The 13629-nt window shown below is 40.6% G+C and overlaps 1 pseudogene; it reads right to left on the bottom strand.

Annotated features, from left to right (window-relative positions):
* Positions 1–6317: 6317 nt before the first annotated feature.
* On the bottom strand, positions 6318–6694 carry LOC122493530 (annotated as a pseudogene).
* Between the last annotated feature and the right edge of the window lie 6935 nt (positions 6695–13629).

Genomic DNA, 13629 nt, shown 5'->3' on the forward strand with positions numbered 1-13629 from the left:
GGATGTTCTTCAGTCTCCAAGTATTTATTACCTTTCCATTTTTTTCTTGTGGTTCATTTCGAGTTTCATAGCATTGTGGTCTGAAAATATGCATGGTATGATCTTGATCTTTTTGTACTTACTTAGGGCTGATTTGTGTCCCAGTATATGGTCTATTCTGGAGAACGTTCCATATGTACTGGAGAAGAATGTATATTCTGCTGCTTTAGGATGAAATGTTCTGAATATATCTGTTAAGCCCATCAGGTCCAGTGTGTCATTCAAAGCCATTGTTTCCTTGTTGATTTTTTTATTAGATGATCTGTTCATTGCTGTGAGTGGGGTGTTGAAGTCTCCTATTATTGTGGTATTACTATCAATGAGTTTCTCTATGTTTATGATTAATTGATTCATATATTTGGGTGCTCTCACATTTGGCACATAAATGTTTACAATTGTTAGGTCTTCTTGGTGGATAGACCCCTTGATTATGATATAATGCCCTTCTGCATCTCTTGATACAGTCTTTATTTTAAAGTCTAGATTGTCTGATATAAGTATGGCTACTCTGGCTTTCTTTTGTAGACTATTAGCATGATAGATGGTTCTCCATCCCCTTATTTTCAATCTGAAGGTGTCTTTAGGTCTAAAGTGGGTCTCTTGTAAACAGCATATAGGTGGATCTTATTTTCTTATCCATTCTGTTACCCTATGTCTTTTGATTGGAGCATTGAGTCCACTGACATTTAGAGTGAGTACTGAAAGATATGAATTTATTGTCATTATGTTTCTTATAGAGTTGGAGTTTCTGGTAGTGTTCTCTGGTCCTTTCTAATCTTTTGTTGCTTTGGATATATAGATAGATAGATAGATAGATAGATATAGATATAGATATTTTTTTTTCCATCTTTTCTCCCCTCAGAAAGTCCCCTTTAAAATTTCTTGCAGGGCTGGTTTAGTGGTCACAAACTCCTTTAATTTTTGTATGTCTGGGAAACTTTTTATCTCTCCTTCTATTTTGAATGACAGCCTTGCTGGATAAAGAATTCTTGGCTGCATATTTTTCTGATTCAGCACATTGAATATATCCTGCCACTCCTTTCTGGCCTGCCAAGTTTCTGTGGATAGTCTGCTGCAAATCTGATCTGTCTTCCCTTGTATGTTAGGGACTTTTTTTCCCTTGCTGCTTTCATGATTCTCTCCTTGACTGAGTATTTTGTGAATTTGACTATGATATGCTTTGTTGATGGTCGGTTTTTGTTGAATCTAATGGGGGTCCTCTGTGCTTCCTGGATTTTGACGTGTCTTTCCCCAAGTTAGGAAAGTTTTCTGCTATGATTTGCTCACATAACCCTTCTACCCCTATTTCTCTCTCTTCCTTTTATGGGACCCCTATGATTCTGATGTTGTTCCTTTTTAATGAGTCACTGATTTCTCTAATTCTTAAATCGTGCTTTTTGGCCTTAATCTCCCTCTTTTTTTCTGCTTCATTGTCCTCTATAAGGTTGTCCTTGATATCTCTGATGCTCTGTTCTGCCTCGTCCATCCTTGCCGCCGCTGCATCCATCTGTGATTGCAGCTCAGTTATAGCATTTTTAATTTCATTCTGGCTATTTTTTACTTCTTTTATCTCTGCAGAAAGGGATTCTAATCTATTTTCTACTCCAGCTAGTATTCTTATTATCATGATTCTAAATTCTGGTTCAGACATCTTGCTTGTATCTGTGTTGGTTAAATCCTGGCTGTCGTTTCTTTGTGCTCTTTCTTTTGGGGTGAATTCCTTCGTTTTGTCATTTTGAAGGGAGAAAAGGAATTAATGAGGTAGAAAAATTGAAATTAAAAAAATTAATATGAAAAAATATTAAAATTAAAAATTAAACACACACACACAAATCAAATGATGCTAGGTCCTAGGTGTGTTTTGGTCTGGGTGTTGAAAGTGGTTTGACAGGGGCGCCTGGGTGGTTCAGTCGGTTGAGCGTCCGACTTCGGCTCAGGTCACGATCTCGAGGTCCGTGAGTTCGAGCCCTGTGTTGGGCTCTGGGCTGATGGCTCAGAGCCTGGAGCCCACTTCCGATTCTGTGTCTTCCTCTGTCTCTGCCCCTTCCCCGTTCATGCTCTGTCTTTCTCTGTCTCAAAAATAAACATAAAAAAAAAAAAGAAAGTGGTTTGACAGATTAGAGAAAAAAAAGGGGAGGGAAGGAAATCGTTTGAGAATTTGAAAAAATGAACACACTGAAGTAGACTAAAGTGAGATGATGGGGTAAAATAGAATTTGAAAAAATATACACAAAAGTAAAGAATATAGTAGAAAAAACTTAAATAAAAATATTTTTAATAAAAATTAAAAATAAATATGAATTTTTTCATTTTTCTGTATTTAAGAAAAAAGAAATGAAAAAGAGAAAAAAAGATAAAAAAGGGGAAAAAAGAAATTGTTTGAAAATTTGGAAAAGTGAATACATTGTCATAGACTAAAATAAATTGATGGAAGTAAAATAGAATTTGAAAAAATTTATATAAAAGTAAAAAAACATAGTAATAACAATTAAAGAAAGATATTCTTAATAAAAATTGAAAATTAAAATGAATTTTTTCTCTTTATTCAAGAAAAAGAAAAGAATTGTAAAAGAGAAAAAGAAAAAAGAAAAAAGAAAGAAAATTGAATAGATGAACCTGCTAACAGATTGAAGTAGGACTTAAATTGCTTTGTTTTCCCCTAGAAGTCAGTCTACATAGCTCTTTATAGTCCATAAATTAAGCCGGCGGTGAGACAGGAGCTCTTGAAGAGCGAATTTGGCCCAGTTGGGCGGGGCTCAGTGTAACGGCTCTGCTCTCCACTAGATGGTGCTGCTAGCCTACTGGGGTGAATTGTTGCAGCGCTTGTAGGTGCGTATGCGCATGCTCAGGAGCGGTGAAAATGGAGTCACCCAGCCACCCAGTCTGTTCTTCCAGATGGGCAATCATGCACCGGTCCTCCATCTTCAGCTCTCCTCCACTCCCCGCCTTTCCACCTCCATGACCACGCCCCAGGCAGATACCTCTCTCCCGAGTTTTGTCTCAGATATGGCTGTTTTCCCCAGCCCCTTACTTCCGAACGACTGTGGCTTTGACCCGTTCCGGCCCTCTGAGGGAGGGTCTCACCGAACAATGGCCAAATGAGCAATGGCCGAATGTCAGCTGCACCCAGGAACGCCCGCTGGACCCTGCTGTTGCCGGTGCCCAGAGACTGCGGCCAGGTATCAGCCCGTCCCAGAAAAAGTTCGCAAGACTGTGTAGCAGCAGTGTTTCAGGGATTATGGGAAATCACAACACACATCTGGCACCAGGCTTCACTCTTAACGACCTTGTTCAGCTCCAGCGAATGTGGCCATTTTCGGGGGTCTGCTGGGACTAGGTGGCTTCAACAGTCTATACCAAATGTCCTTCCAGCAGTGGAACCGCTTTTCCCTGTGTGGCCTGAGAACCTCCCGGACCCCACTCTGTTCCTGGGGATTCACCCTTCCCACCAGAGCACTGCCAGGTATTGAGCTGTGGAGTTGCATCCTTTGCGCTCCCCTTTTTTACAGTCTTAATGGAATTTAAACCTTCTCCTTTCTCCCTTTTCAGTTTAGTCCCTGCGGCTGTTTCCAATTTTCCACTTTCTCTCCAGCTGCTTTTTGGGAGGGGTGCTTTTCCCGTATTCTCCTCCCTTCCCCCAGTCCTCTCTCCGCCTGCAAAAGTGGCTCCCTGCCCATCGGCAGCTTCTCTCTCCAAGTTCACCTCTCTGCGCCAGGTACCTGCTGAATTCTGTGGTTCAGGTTGTGCAGATTGTTGTGTTAATCCTCCAATCATTTTTCTAGGTGTGTAGGATGGTTTAGTATTGGTCTGGCTGTATTTCATGGACGCGAGACACACAAAAACTTCCATGCTGTTCTGCCATCTTGGCTCCCTCCCCCCAAATCTCCTCCTTATTTTTAACCTAAGCAACCAATATGGATCCTTTGTCCATAACCTAATCTGTTGTGACCATGTCACAAGTCCCAGGGACATTTGTTTTTCCCACCCTTTAGTAGACAGTGCTTTGAAGGTTCCCTGGGTGTTACACCAGCCTCACACCTCCACAGAGGGGTCAAGCAGGTCCCCATTTCCACCTATGATAAATGTACCATATGAAAACTTATTTCCTTGAGACGTTTTTGATGGCAAGTAGGGAATTGGAATTCTCAAGGCTTTTGCTTGTTCTCGAGAAATGAGTTTTTCAAGAAACCTGTTGGGTGACTCAACAAGAGGCTATAAGGGACATAAAAACACTGGGATTGTTTCACAAAATGTGGAATAAAAAAACCCAAACACTTATAGATGGAAATATTACTTTGTAGAATACATGGTTTCAAATATGAGTAGTTAAATTAATAAACTAGATGAACACAGACATAACTATTTCTTCTATGTCTCAAAAGTTTTACATATTCATGATGAATAAAAGTTGGGAAAATTGAGATATTTTGGTAAGGAGTTGTCATGCATTGGGTTATATAAGGTGGTTTTTCAGTTACAGAAGGAGACTCATTTCCTGAGAAGACTCTGACTCCCCTTGTCCTTCCACATTTTATTTTATTTTTTTAAACATTTTATTTTATTTTATTTTTTAACTTTGTGAAGTCACTCCTCTTTCTTTCTTTTTTTTTTTAATTTTTAATGTTTATTTATTTGAGAGACAGAGCATGAGTGGGGGAGGGACAGAGAGAGACAGAGACACAGAATCTGAAGCAGGCTCCAGGCTCTGAGCTGTCAGCACAGAGCCCAACACGGGGCTCCAACTCACAAACCTCGAGATCGTGACCTGAGCCAAAGTCAGACGCTCAACTGACTGAACCACCCAGGTGCCCCAGTCACTCCTCTTTCTATTGCTCTTGATTAGTTTTCTCACTTTTTCCACACAAAGAGTTTTCTGGAATATGCTCTGGATTTGGTCTCCGGTCGTTGACCATCCTCAGGTACCACTGGCTCTGCTCCCCTTTTATCTGAGGTTCTGCTGGCTTCTCACTGATTCTCTTCCCCTAGTTTTATACATCCTTCATGATGCATGGGAACAATTGCTCAAGTGCAGGAGACAAGGCAAACCCAACTCCAACAACCTCAAACATTAGGAGTCAGGGAGTCAATTTCCTTTTTCATTACCTCCTTAGCCTGGAAGGATACTCCAGTGGTTTCTACTTGGAGTTTCCTATTACAATAAACACTCTTTAAATCCTGGAGCAGCTCCATGGCAGTCAGGCCATGGGGAAATGACCCTGATGTCTGCTGCCTCATAGGACCTGCCGTTGACACTGGTCAAATCTTCAATTGTCACCTGGTGCTATTAAAGCCATGATTAGTGGACCAAGTTGGTGGTCTGAGTATCAAGGAATCAGTTCTATCTCAGAGTGAGGGTCAATTGTAACTGAAAGTTTGGGGGGAATCCTCTCTACCTGGCATAGTACCTGGCAAAATCACCATAGGTTTTTGGTGAAAGACTAGGAAGAAGGTGCATAGTATGCACTTGTGCTGTTGAATTTCATCAGGGGCCTCTTAAGTCTGCAAATAGGCTTACCAGGGGCTGCAACTCTAGTAAAGTTGGGCCTCTATTCACCAGACCTAAAGTACATTTGATTATACAGTTTATATGCAGTTGGATGATGCTGTTGACCAAATATTTCCTACTCTCTACCTTCAGGGCACCTGCCTGTTTGCACTTCTTACCCTCTTGTGCTTTAGTGGGGAACACATGACTAGTTCTGGCCAATCAGTTATGATCAAATGACGTGTGCCACTTCAGGACCAAAGCGTCTGGTCGCCAATTTGTCACCTTTCAGAACAATTCCTTTGCTTGTGAGTCTGGCAATGTTCACGATCGTGATGGTCCCATCAGCCTAGATCCTAGAGTGAGAAAGTCAAGTGAAAGGGATCTGGCAACTAGCAATAGATACACAACATGAACAAGAAATAAACTTTTGTTATCTTATATCATTAAGATTTTGACATAATTGGGGCACCTGGCTGGCTCAGTTGGTTAAATGTTTGACTTCAACTCAGGTCATGATCTCTGGTTTGTAAGTTCGAGCCCTGCATCTGGGCTCTCTGCTGTCAGCATGAAGCCCACTTTGGATCCTCTGTCTCCCTCTCTCTCTGCCCCTCTCAGAAAGAAAGTCAGGCTCTCTCTCTCTCTCTCTCTCTCTTGCCACCAATGAATAAAATGAATAAAAACATTTATTCAAATGTTTTGAATGAACAAAAATGAATAAAACATTAAAGAAATTTAAAAAAAGATTTTGACATAATCCAGCGTACTTTTGTTTTTGTTGCCTTTTTTTTCATTACTCAACAAAGCTTCATTTTTTTATTTAGCTTTCTGACTCTGAGCTTGTGCTTTCAACACTTTCACAACATCCTCAATAAGGAAAGCACACTTGATCCTGTCACAAACACACTCAGCGCACAAGGAGTCACCCTAGGCCCTGCCAACATGTGTTTTTAGTTCTAGGCCACCTCATAAGTTCATAAGAACTGTAGACCTCACAACACAAACTCCTCCAAGTCAGCCTGGGTGTGTGCCACACGTAGATTTTGGTGCTTTCCCAACCTACCTGGTATAAAGGCAAATGGCTCTATTACCAGGGATTTAGGACAGGCTAGTTTTGTTAGAGGTTGTATTGTAGGACAGCCTACGATGATGTGTCAAATGCACCACCATTCTGAATGCCTGTGGATGCTGCCCCCAGAAGAGAGTTAGCATACTATGATCAACCCAGAAACTGATGCTGGGAGATGAAGCGTGCCTCAACAAAAACCTGACTCTTGTGGCTTTGACTTAGGGATCAACTCATGGAACAAGAAAGCTGACTTTGGAAGCTGTTTCATATTGATACAGTTGGCAAAACCATCACCTGCAATTACTCAGAAGGTAGATAATGAACCTAGTAAGCTTGTGACCTGATAAGCTTGTAGCTTGTAGCTCCAGAAGAGTCTAAAAAAATATGTTAGTAGCTTGTGTTGGTTGGTGTTGACTGCATATTACACGATACTTCAAGAAAATGATATACTCAGGAAATAATGGACTAATTTATTGTAAGCAGGAATGGAAGGGAAGAGAGAGTTTTGGCAGTCTTAGTTCCATCCTGAGGCCTCCTCCTTTGGCTTGTAGAGGGACCGTCTTCTCCCCTTTGTCTTCATGAGGTCTTTGCATGTGTCTATGTCCAAATTGCCTCTTCTTTTTCTTCTTTTTAATGTTTATTTACTTATTTTGAGAGAGAAAGAGAATCCCAAGCCGACTCTACACTCAGTAGGAGAATAGTGCAGGGCTCAACCCCATGAACCGTAGATCATGACCTGAGCCAAAATCAAGAGTCAGCCCCTTATCCAACCGAGCTACCCAGCCCCCCTCTAATTGTCTCTTCTTATAAAGACACTAGCCATACTGGAGTAGAGTCCACCCCAATGACCTCATTTATCCTTAACTATCTCTTTAAAGACCCTATCTCTGGGATGCCTGGCTCACTCAGTCAGAGGAGCATGTGACCCTTGATCTCAGGGTTGTAAGTTCGAGGCTCATGCTGGTGTAGAGATTTCTTAAATAAATAGAACTTTAAAAAAAGACCTTACTTCCAAATATTCTGAGGTTCTGAGGGTTAGGACTTGAACATATGAATTTGGGGTGGGGGGTGGCACAATTCAGCCCACAAGACTCTCCCACCAAGCTTGATGGGTTTAAGGTACCTGGAATTAAATAGATGGAGATGAGAAGAAAAAACTGTGGCTATGCTACTGCAAATAAAGCTGATTGGAATCAAATTGTTTAGAATGATAATGAAATGTCCGGGGCGCCTGGGTGGCTCAGTGGGTTGAGCGTCAGATTCTTGATTTTGGCTTAGGTCATGATCTCATGCTTCATGGGATTGAGCCCCATGCCTGACTCTGCTTTGATAGTGTGGAGCCTGCTTGAGATTCTCTCTCCTCCTCTCTCTCTGCCCCTGACCTCTGCTCAAATGCTCTCTCTCAAAAAAAAAAAAAAAAAAAAAAAAAAAGAATGATAATGAAATGTCACTCCATATCTATGGTAGTACTTCTTGCCTTAAATCTAATTTGATCATAGTAGAGCCTTATCAGGTGTTTTTTTTTTTTTTTTTAATGATTAGGGTTTTAGATACAGTGCTTCCATTTTGTTTTCAGTTTATGTATAAACAACAGATAGTTGTGTTTTGCTTTATTGTCCAAGATGAACTCTCTGCCTTTTAATGTTTTCCCAGTTCTATTGAGAAATAATTGACATATAACATTGTATTAGTTTAAGGTGTGCAACATTACGATTTGATCTATGTATATATTGTGAAATGATCAGCACAATAAGTTTAGTTAACATCCATCACCTCACACAGTTATACATTTTTTTATTGTAGTGAGAACTTTTATTTTATTTTTTATTTTTTTTTCCTCTGGGCATAGAGAAACACTCTTTTATTTATTCCAAATTTTCTACCTCATTGTCTTTAATAACATACATTGTCTTCTCAGTTATTTTCTTTTTCTTTTTTTTTTTTAATATATGAAATTTATTGACAAATTGGTTTCCATACAACACCCAGTGCTCATCCCAAAAGGTGCCCTCCTCAATACCCATCACCCACCCTCTCCTCCCTCCCACCCCCCATCAACCCTCAGTTTGGTAGTGAGAACTTTTAAGATGTACTCTCTTAGCAACTTGCAAATATACAATACAGTAGTGTTAACCAGTCACCATGTTGTACATTACATCCAGAGAACTTATTCATTCATCTTGCGAGTGGATGAGTTGGTACATTTTGACTACCTTCACTACCCCCACCTTTCACCCTTTGCCTTTTAAATTAATTGGATTTAATAATTTTTATTTAGTGTAATTTTTATATGGTTGAGTTTAAGTATTCCATCTTATTGTTTATTATTTGTCCTATTTGTTCTTTGTGTCACTTCTCTTGGGTTCTTTTGGGTCAACTGAGGATTTTTTAGTATTGTAAGCATTGCAAACATTTTTTTAGTATTGTATTTCATCTCCTTTATCGCATTTTACCTACAGCTCTTTGCATTGTATTTTAGTGATTGCTTTAAAAATTATAATATGCAAACTTAATTTATCAAGTCACTGAAATTCTGCAATAAAGTATTTCAGATATTGTTTATGCTTAGTTTTAGAATTTACACTTGGTTTCTTTTTTGGAATTTCAAAATCTCTCATGAAATTCCCATTTCTTTACTTTTTATGTTTATCTTTTTTATAAATTCTTCAATGTACTTTCCTTTAAAGTTTATTTATTTAGTGGGGGGAGGGGCAAAGAGAGAGGGAGATACAGTCCCAAGCAGGCTTCCCACTGTCAGCTCAGAGCTCAATGTGGGGCTCGAACCCACAGACCATGAGATCATGACCTGAACTGAAATCATAGTTGGATGCCTAACCGGCTGAGCCACCTAGGTGCCCCTGGAATACTTATTTTTAAATCCTTGTCTGCTATTGTCAATACCTTTATCATCTGTTGGTCTGCTCCCAGTGACCATTTCCCTCTATATTATGAGTCACATTTTCCTGCTTTTCAGCATGGCCAGCAAATTCTTAATGGCTTCTGAATATTTTGGATCATACAATTTAAAGACTCTAAATTTCATGATCTTCCACTTACAAATGTCAAGTGTTATTCTTGGAGGAACTTAAACCACAGGCAGATCATTTTGATCCTGAAGGCTTGGTTTTAGACTTTTTTAGAGTGGGTCTATTTCAATTTTGCCCTTAGTCCTAGGATGTAGTCCTTAATTCCAGGAAGTTGTCCCTACTTTTAAGGTGTGGCCCTTCCGGGGTTTCAACGGAAAGCCAGAATGTTTACCAGGCGTCTCTAACTTGACAGGATTTGAGCTCCAAACTTTTGTTTCTCTAGCATTGGACAGCGGTTGAAATTTCCATTCAACTTTTGCCTTCCTCTGGATTCCTTGGAGTCTTGCCCTATACATGTGCAGTAGGAGTCAGCCAAGGATTTCAGAGGAGTTTGTACACAGATCTTGGGGTTCTCCCTCTGGTACATCTTTGTTTCTGGGATTCTCCCCTCAATTTTAGATGTTCTGAGGCTCTGACCTCTGATTCCTCAGCTGGGTATGTTGGCCTCTTTTTGCCTGAGATCTATCCCCACCCCCACTCCACCCACACCTACCCCCCCACCCCCACCCGGCTGAGTCCTACACTGCAGAGACTGAGTGACCTGGGAGAAAAGTTGGATAAACGGGGATCTCACTCCACGTTCCTCCCTTCTTTTCAAGGATCATATGCCCTTCAGTTTCTGCCCACTTTTGGTTGCTCTTGAATTCCTTCAAACATTTGGTTTGTAAACCGTTATATTTTGTCCAGAATTCATAATTGTTATCAGTGGACAATTAGTCTAATAGAAGCCACCATTACTAACTAGAAGTGGAAAGCTCCTGAAGACTTGTAAGTCTGCTCATTGCTTTTTTAATGCTCATTTCTTTATTAGTGAGGTGTAGTGCTTTTTGTTTCCTTATTGGCCATGTATATTTCTTTTATGAATTGGCCATATTATGTGTTTTGTCCAGATATCTATTGGGATGTTCATTTATTTTTGTTAGGACTTAAATATTAGTAACATCAACTCTTTTTCTCTCATACATGTCATAAATGCTTTTTCCTGGCTTTTTTTTTTAATTAAAAAAATTTTAATGTTTATTTATTTTTGAGAGAGAGAGAGAGAGACAGAGTGCGGGTGGGGGAAGGGCAGAGAGAGGGAATCCAAGCAGGCTCCTGGCTCTGAGCTGTCAGCACAGAGACCATGTCAGGGCTCGAACTCAGGAACCAAACCGTGAGATCATGACCTGAGCGGAAGTTGGACGCTTAACCGACTGAGCCACTCAGGCACCCCTTTGCTGGCTTTTTATTTGCCTTTTAACTTGGTTTATTGCATTTTTCCATAGATAATATTTGCATTAAAAATTATTTATTTATTTATTTTGAAAGAGAGAGCATGAGCAGGAGATTGGGAAAGAGGGAGAGAGAGAGAATTCCAAGCAGGCTCCACCCTGTCAGTGCAGAGCCTGAGGCAGAGCTCTAACACATGAATCAAATCAAACCTTGAGATCACGACCTGAGCCAAAACCAAGAGCTGGAAGCTTAACCAATTGAGCCACCAAAGCGCCCCGATAAAATTTACATTTTTATGTAGACAAATATGTCAATATTTTCCTATGTGTCTTTATTTTTCCTGAAATGTCTGGGAAAGGTCTATAAGATTATGAAAATATACTCACATTGGGGCACCTGGCTGGCTCAGCTGATAGATATGACTTCATCTCTGTGGTGAGTTCAAGCCACCTGTTGGGTGTAGAGATTACTTAAAAAAAAAAATCTTAAGAAATATATATTCTTGCATATTTTCTTGGCTGTTTAGTTTTGCTGTTTTGTTATGGCTGATTTCATTTTTAAGTAATCTCTACACCCAACATGGGGCTTGAACCCACAATCCTGAGATCAAGAGTTATACGCTCCACCAACTGAGCCAGCCAGGTACCCCATGGCTGACTTTTTAAAACCATTAAATCTTTGCTCTAAGATTTGCTCTGAGATTTTTGTGAAAGCGACATCTTTTTTTTTTAGGTTTATTTATTTATTTTGTGTGAGAGAGAGCAAGCAGGAGAGGGGCAGAGAGATCGAGAGAGAGAGAGAGAGAGACAGAGAGAGAGAATCCCAAGCAGGCTCCGAGCTGTCAGCACTGAATCTGATGTGAAGCTCAATTTTACAAACCATAAGATCATGACGGGGGCCAAAATCAATAGTAGGAGGCTTAACTGACTGAGCCACCTAGGCGCCATGGGACATCTCTTCTTAAAATGGGTCAAAATCACCTATTTAAATGTTTAACTATGTCGTTTATTGAAAAATCTATCCTTTTTCCAGAGTTTAAAAGTGTAGCCCCCTCACATATAAATGACTAGATGTGTGGTTCTGTTTCTGGTCTCTGTTCTGGTTTCTGTTCCACTCATCTGTTTATTTATCCTTCTGCTAGTCCCATAGTATTTTATTACAGTAATTTTCTGGTACATATTTTATTTATATCTGGCAAGACACGGCCTCTCCTTGTTCTTTTTTTTTTTTCTTCTTCTTTTTCCAAGAATTTCTGTTTGCATGTGTTTCTTCCTGAAGATGACATTTTACAGCCAATCCCTTGGGTTATAAAAACTATGTGTGAATTTGTTTCTATTGCGGTGGTTCAGGCAGCAAAGCCTCTCTAGCAGGATTGTCACTGCTCGAAGGCACCTGCTCGCCTGTTTACCCACAGAAGCAGCCTGTGAGGGCCTGGGGTCGCTAAGGTTGGACAGAGGCGTGGGTCTGGCTAAAGTGGGGCCTCCGCAGCACCCTGAGGTGGTGATGAGGCCCAAGCCACGGTGCGAGGCCTCCCCGGAGGGCTGCCTCTGATTGCGGGCGGGGAGTCTGGAGATGGACAGGAGTGGGACCTCTGGGTCCGCGCAGGTAGTCCTTGCTCGCAGGGTGCCCCTCGGAATGCCCAGGCCGGGTTCGCGTGCTGGCAGTGCATCTGGATGGGTGCCTTCTGCTCCTCTGGGGGTGGAAGGGGCCAGCAGGTGGGGCTCTGAGCGGCCTCAGGGCTGTGGGTGCAGAGCGAGTCCCCGGTGATGCCACGTGCCACGGTTGCAATTAAAATCAGGACCTAGAGACAGATCCCAACTGTTATCATTATTACTTAATATTGTTTAAGACCCTCAAGCAGAGAAAACGAGGAAATGAAATAACTGATATGACATTTGGTAACAAGAAGTGAAATCACCTATTTCTCAGATAACTGGACAACTGAAGAGACCCTAGTTAAAAAAAAAAAAAAATTTGGAATAGGTGAGTCTGGGAAGTTTGTTCAATCAAGCTAGACATACCAAAATCTGTGGCTTTTGTCTCCTCTAGCAACAATAATCTTTATAAATTAATTTCACAAGAAAATTACATAAGTTATATTTTAGACAAACTATAAGATCTCAGTGAAACACAGAAAATAAGATCCGACCGAATGGAAAGCATAATAATGATGGGAAACTAAAAAATAAATGTCAATTTAAAAAAAATCAGTATTTTCCATTGAAAGCAATTCCAACCATCTCAAATGATAATTATTGTCTTTGGAAGGAGAACTATTCAATAAAATAATCCTAAGAGTTTATCTGGAAGAGTAAATGCCCAAGAGCAGTCAAGAAATACACAAGAATAGGGGCGCCTGGGTGGCTCGGTTGGTTGGGCACCCGAATCTTGATCTCAGCTCGGATCTTGATCTAAAGGGTTGTGAGTTCAGGCCTGTGTTGGGCTCCATGCTGAGCATGAAGCCTACTTAAAAGAAAAGAAAAGAAAAGGAAAGGAAAGAAGGAAGGAAGGAAGGAAGGAAGGAAGAAACAAGAATAGTGAGGTAAGACTTAGCTTACCAGATATCAGAACATATTCTAGAACCCCTATAATCAAATCAGTATGACATTGCCATAGGCAGAGATAAATGGATCACTGGAACAATTAATTAGAAAACCCGGAAATGCATTGCAGCACCCATGAGAATAGAATATATAACCCAGTTGGTAGCTCATTGTAGTGGAAACAGAAAGGTGTAT

This window comes from Prionailurus bengalensis, chromosome D2 (assembly GCF_016509475.1).
Source record: "Prionailurus bengalensis isolate Pbe53 chromosome D2, Fcat_Pben_1.1_paternal_pri, whole genome shotgun sequence".
NCBI lineage: Eukaryota > Metazoa > Chordata > Mammalia > Carnivora > Felidae > Prionailurus > Prionailurus bengalensis.